A 7,069-nucleotide genomic window follows, 5' to 3' on the forward strand; every position below is an offset into this window, starting at 1 on the left:
TTCTGAAGTGCAGAAACTATCATAAACTTATTTTATAACTCTCCAAAGCAACTGTCAAGTTCTAGGCCTAGAATAAGTGTTTGATTCATACTCTCAAAATTACATTGACTGTTCAACATGTCTCACAAACACATATATATTTTTCATGTACGAAAATATTTCTGAGATCGAATATTCCCCACACTCATTTCTAACTAGAAATTCCCATTGGGTTTATTTTTGTTTTTGTTTTTGTTTTGCGGTACGCGGGCCTCTCACTGTTGTGGCCTCTCCTGTTGCAGAGCACAGGCTCCGGACTCCCATTGGGTTTTGAATGAAAAGGTTTATTAGAAATTACTCAATTAGGTGACAAGATTAATAGTCCCTATTAAACACTAATTTGCTTTTTATCCTGCAAAGACTACCACAGACATAAAACAGGCGTTGGCCACCCCGGAACATATATCTGATGATAAGACAGCAAGCAAGCTGATGGTAATTTGGTACATGAGCTATTGTTCATTCCATGCCTCCCTTTCCACTGTCAGTTTTGCTAAAACTGAAACTTAACAGCAAATGCTTCTGTTTTCTACATTGTGTCTGACATCCTCGGCGCTGGTAGTTTTCAGATATGTGTGGGACAAACACACACACACTGAGTCTAGATAAACAAGCACTTATCGGGACTTCCCTGGCGGTCCAGTGGTTAAGACTTCGCCTTCCAATGCAGGGGGTGCGGGTTCGATCCATGGTTGGGGAGCTAAGATCCCACAGGCCTTGGGGCCAAAGAAACCAAAGCATAAAAAAACAGAAGCAATATTGTGACAAGTTCAATAAAGACTTTAAAAAATCTTAAAAAAAAAAAAAGCACTTATCAAGTATCTACTACCAGGTGCCAAGCTTGTATTGTAGATACAGTGCCAAAAGGGGCAGGCCCTGGCTGTCTTAATTCACACCTGAGGTCATTATTTGCTAGCTATGTAGCCTCAGGATCAGTCTTTCTAAGCCCTAACTTCTTTATCTGCACAATGAGGATACTAATAATACCTACCTCATGGGAGTTTTTTGAATATTAAATAATTCATATACAGAGCCTGGTACCTAGTGAGTGCAATAAACTCTGCTATCGTCACCATCATCATCATCGTTATCACAGCATGGTCTCTCAATTTTATTTGCCCAATTGGGGGAAAAGACACAAACACATTGTTCTCTTTTTCTTTTTTTTCCTTTTTTCTGCTGGGGTAAGTGCAGCTCAGAGAACAGGCACTTGTCTCAACCTGGAATTCAAGGAAGGTCCCTGAGCTGAGACTTGAAAGATGAGTAGAGTTAGCCAGATGAAGGAGAAAGGTGTTCCAGAGGGAAGAGCTTGAGCAAAGTCACAAGCAACATGTTGTGTACAGAAACTGAATGTGGTTTTCTATAATTGGACAGGAAGTTCACTGTGGGGAGTTGTAGAAAATGAGCTTCATAAGGAAGGTGAGAACCAAGTTATGGGAGGTCTTACATACCATGTTAAGATGACTAATTTTCTTCCTGTAGACCAAATTTCCTAAGCCAAGTTATATAAAGTACTTCATAGAGATATTTCATGAGGTGTTCCTCAAAATAATAGCTTTACTGTGACTTGTGCCTGGAAATATCCTCAATTTTACCCCTGCTGAGTGATTCATAATGCATACATCATCAGCATATTGAAGGCTCTGAAAAGTCCTGCAATAAAAGGGCCTCTTTATCTCAGGTTAGCACAATATTTTTTTTTTTTTTTGCAGTACGCGGGGCTCTTACTGCTGTGGCCTGTTGCACTGCGGAGCACAGGCTCCGGACGCGCAGGCCCAGCGGCCATGGCTCGCGGGCCCAGCCGCTCCGCGGCACATGGGATCTTCCCAGACTGGGGCACGAACCCACGTCCCCTGCATCGGCAGGCAGACTCCCAACCACTGCGCCACCAGGGAAGCCCAGCGCAATATTTGTTAATTGATTTTACTGCAAGACATCATTTTTACAGAATGCTGAGGTTTTTCCAGGTTTTAATCAGAATAATGAATTAGACACTTTAGCTTAGTAAAATCACTGTAGCTAAGGAGATGGATTTCAAAGGAGCATGACTGGAGCGTGTGAATGAGATGATGATGATCCAGGGTGGAGGAGATGTAAAGATTCAAGATGTATTTAGGAGGTAAAACCTATAAGTTTTACTGATAGAGTGGAGTGAGGGAGATGGCTGTTTAGAATGATACCTAGAGTTCTGGCTCGAGCCAAAAGAATAGTAGTGCCCCTTGCTTCAAAAGGAATACAAGAAAACATGACACAGGGGAAAGAATAAGAGGTAGGTAAGATAAAGAATTCAGTTTGGGACATGAAAAGTTTGAAACACACGTGAAATTTCCAAGTGAAATTATAGGTAGCAATTAAGTCAACAATTGTTCAGCCCCAGTCTAAACCAGGGTCATCTGACAAATAATTCCCTGATCATCCTAATCGAAATTTCAAAGTTAATTTAATATTCCATTATGCATTATGTTAATTTTAACAGCATATTTGCGAATAATAAGATTAGCATTTGGTCATATTAAAAAAAATTCAGGGGCTTCCCTGGTGGCGCAGTGGTTGAGAGTCCGCCTGCCGATGCGGGGCACGTGGGTTTGTGCCCCGGTCCGGGAGGATCCCACATGCCGTGGAGCGGCTGGGCCTGTGAGCCATGGCCATTGAGCCTGCGCGTCCGGAGCCTGTGCTCCGCAATGGGAGAGGCCACAACAGTGAGAGGCCCACGTACCGCAAAAAAAAAAAAAAAAAATTCAGGGTTTTCTTAATGCATTTCTAAATTAAAATATGCAAATGGACGTACATAGACAGGTGAATCTCAAATCACTCAAGGTAAATTACTTAAATTCTCACTTAAAACATGAATCTGCAGTAGAGCTACTGTCATAATTCAGATTACTGTTACAAATCTATATAAAGGAATTAATTTTTCATGTATGTTGTAGTGCATCATTTATTAAAACCGATTTGTTTTCTTCCTGTTCTATCTCTAAGCTCTTTGAAAGTAGGAGACACATCTTCATCTTTGTGCCCTGAGCGTCTGAAACAGTTGTTGACACACATAAAATATACATTAAAATTTTTTGAGTAAAATTAATTAGAGCAGGTCACAGTAATAAATACAAAATAATGTTTACAATTCTACTGTCTCTCTAGTTGATCTCATCCACCTTCTGAGCTTTCAATATGATCTACACGCTAATAACTCCCAAACTGTTATCAGTTCTGCCCTCCCTGGAAATTCAGACTTTTATTTCCAATCTTACTTGACTCTCCCATTTGAATGTTCAACAAGGACCTTAAACATAGTGTGTCCCTGGTGATACTGCTAGTTGTTTGCTTTCATAATATCCATTCACCCCTTACTCCTTTTTAAAATACCCCATTTTTATTTATTGAAACAATGTGTCCAGCTAAAGAGCTCAGCCTCCCTTGCAGCTAGAGGTGTTCACATGACATAATTTTGGTCAATGAGATAAAAGTAGAGGTCTACTGAGGATTTCTGCAAATTTTTTTGCTTTCTTGACCTAGACACCACCCTCTTCCTCCTTTCAGCTTCCTCCTTCTCCCATCCAGAGTGCTGATGCTACGCCTGGAGCTGTAGCACTCCTGTTACATTGATGGGAATGAAAGACATGCTAAAGAAGGACTTTCAGACCTGTTCCTTTCCTAGTTATACACATCTCGATTTCTGCCTTCACCATCCATCCGGTAACTTAAGCCAAAACAACAACAAAAAATAGGTACATCCTTGATGCTTCCTCCTGGTTCTACCTCTAAACTGTGTCTTCAAACCCACCTCTCCATTTCTGCTATCCAGCCAACCCATCATCATAGCCTCCCACTGCTCTCCCTGCTACAATCCATCCTCCACACAGCACCCAGAGTGGTCTTTTGAAAACACATATCAGGTTAAGTCACTCCCTATTTTAAAACCTTCAAATTGCTTCCTATTTTGTTTATAATAATATCCACATGCCCGCCCATGGCTTACAGGGCTCTGCATGATCTGACCTCATCTTGTACCCTTTCCCATCTTACTCACTGTACTCAAGCTGTACCACCTTCACTTCATTCCTCAAAACCACCAAATGTATTCCCATCTTAGGGCCTCTGTACGTGATGGTCCCTCTGCTTCAAATGCTCTTCTACCTGGCTCTTCCCATTGTTGGCTCCTCTTCATTGAGGTCTCAGCTCAAATGTCCCCTCCTTAGGGAGGTCTTCTCTGACCACTTCATCTCCCCTGTGATTCATTATTCCTGCACCCTGTGTTATTTCCTTCATATGCTCATCATTATCTAGAATTATCTTGCTTATTTAGTTGTTTACTTGTCATTTTTCTTCTCCCCTTCTAGATTATGAGCTTCATGAGTGCAGCTTATTGTGTCTCTTATTCCCTGCTGTATCCCCATGTCTAGAACAATGTTTGGCACAGAGTAGCCCCTTGATAAATATTGTTTTTAATGAATGAATTAAAAAAATCTTTTTTGTTCTTTAGTCTATTTTATTTTATTTTTAAAATTTATTTATTCAGCGTTGGGTCTTCATTGCTGCGCGGGCTTTCTCTACTTGGAGGCGAGTGGGGGCTACTCTTCATTGTGGTGCACAGGCCTCTCATTGTGGTGGCTTGTCTTCATTGCAGAGCATGGGCTCTAGGCCCATGGGCTTCAGCAGTTTTGGCACGCAGGCTCAGTAGTTGTGGCACAAGGGCTTAGTTGCTCCATGGCATGTGGAATCTTCGTGGACCAGGGCTCGAACCCGTGTCCCCTGCATTGGCAGGCGGATTCTTAACCACTGAGCCACCAGGGAAGTCCCAGATGAATTTTTTTAAAGAAACCAACACACAGTCTTGGAATCTTAGAAATCTGCCAAAGTTTATGGTTTTGAAAACATATGAATTTTCTTGTCTAAAACCTCGAATAGCAAAAGAGATTTTTAGATTTAAATAAAAGCTTATTCCAGCATATTTGACTCAGAAATAACCAAATGTACTTAATCCTATTAACTATCCGCTATCACAGGTAAATATTTTTGCTTACCACATATACTCTTGAACCTAGTTATAGTAACATAATAAGGGATTAGATCCCTGATACAAGTTGCCAAGTGTCATGTTTTTATATAAAACAAGCCCTTAGGAGTTTGGAAGGGAGCCCAAGAGACTCAAAGTTCAAAGCTTCCGGATCCATTTACATGTGGTAGCACTAGGGAAAGGCTATCCTTCAGACTATTCCTATGGACAGCATAGAAAGCCCGTGTTTTTTTTTTCCGAACTCTTCAATTTCAATCCAATGAAAACAAGCATGTAGGAAAAATGTTCAAGGTAATCAATACAGCCTCTTTAAGGGACAGATGCTTTCAAATCCACAAGGAGAAGTGTATACATTTCTGGTCAGTTCTTTTTCTAGATGGTTTTTTTCAACCATTTGGAGGTTTTTTAGGGTTTTGTCAGTATTTTCATTAGTAAATTCTTAGTGTTGGAAGGAAAGGGAGAAAAAAGTCTTACACCACCACCCTTCCCAGAACTGCTACAGAGGCTAGTGGCAGAGTAAGTTAAAAGGCTCAGTGTCTGGAGCTCCCAAAGACGTTGTCGTATTGCGCTGTGGACAGCCCAGGACAGAAGAGGGGAGCGGCAGGTGCTGGGACAAGTCAGGGCACATACAGAACACAAGGTCCTAGGCAGTAACAAGGAACTCTCAAAAAGCAAGAACACTCTCATCCCTTGGATTCTTTCATTTCCTCTGCTTGCTTCTTAGAGTGTGGTCTGTAAAGTCCTGAGGAAATTTTCAGGGGATCCAAGAGATCAAAACTATTTTCATAATAATGTTTAAAGAATGATTTGCCTTTTTCACTATGTGGACATTTATATTGATGGTGTAAAAGTAATACTGGGTCAAACTGTCAGCACCTTTGTACATGTCAAAACAGTGGCACCAAACTTTACCCAGTAATCATCAAATTCTTCACCAGCACAAACTCACAGGACAAAAGGAGAGAAAGCCAGTTTTACTTAAGAATGTCCTTGATGAAGTGTTAAAAATTGTCAACACTTCAGGGCAGGTCTTTGTAATACGCTGACAAACTGGGAAGTACACAGAAGGCACTTCTGCTCCATACTGAGGAGCATACTGATAGAATGGGTACTGCCAAGATAAATACTTGTGTTATTGTTTGAGTTACAAGCTGAACTAACCATTTTTTTCATGAAACACCATTTCTCCTTGAAAAAATAACTTATTCAGATTTAGGAATTTGGCAGACATTTTCTTGAAAATGAATAAAATGAGCCTGTTATTTCAAAGAAAACATTTGGCAATATTTGTTGCCAAATAACCTTTAAGAAACCAACTCCCAGTAAGATTTGGGTAATCTACAATTTTGCAGAAAAGCTACTAAAATACTCCCCCCCTTTTCCAACTACATACCTCTGTGACAGCAGATTTTCTTCATATACTTCAATGGAAACAACATCTACCAGACTGAATGCAGAAGCCAATATAAGAATCCAGTTTGTCTTCTATTAAGTCAGACATAAAAAGATTTGCAAAAAATATAAAACAATGCCATGCTACTCACTAATTTTTTTGTTTGTTTTGGAAAATAAATATATATTATATAAAATATGTTAATTTACCTGTAGTGGGTTTATTGTTTTCAAATGAATTAATAATAAATGTTTTCTAAATGTGTTAGTTTTGATTTCTAGTATAGTTAATATTCATAGATATAACCCCCCAAAACAAAAGCTCTTTGGAATCCTCAACAATTTTAAAGAGTATAAAGGAATCCTGAGACCAAAACTTGGTATAGTAGATAGTTAAAATAGAAATGTATACTAGAAATATATAACAGAACTATGTAGTAGAAATAGAAAAATGTGTAATAGAAATATATAACAGAAATGCAAATCCTTCATTTCTAATAGCATAGATCAGATCATTTTCATTCTACTGCAAAAAAAGAGATAGCCTTATTATACAGTTAAAGTAAAAATACAAAGAGCAGAGTCCAGGTTGCCACCTAGCATGTCCTCACAGTAACCAGT

This window comes from Grampus griseus, assembly GCF_964374135.1.
Source record: "Grampus griseus genome assembly, chromosome: 11".
In the NCBI taxonomy this organism is placed as follows: Eukaryota; Metazoa; Chordata; class Mammalia; order Artiodactyla; family Delphinidae; genus Grampus; species Grampus griseus.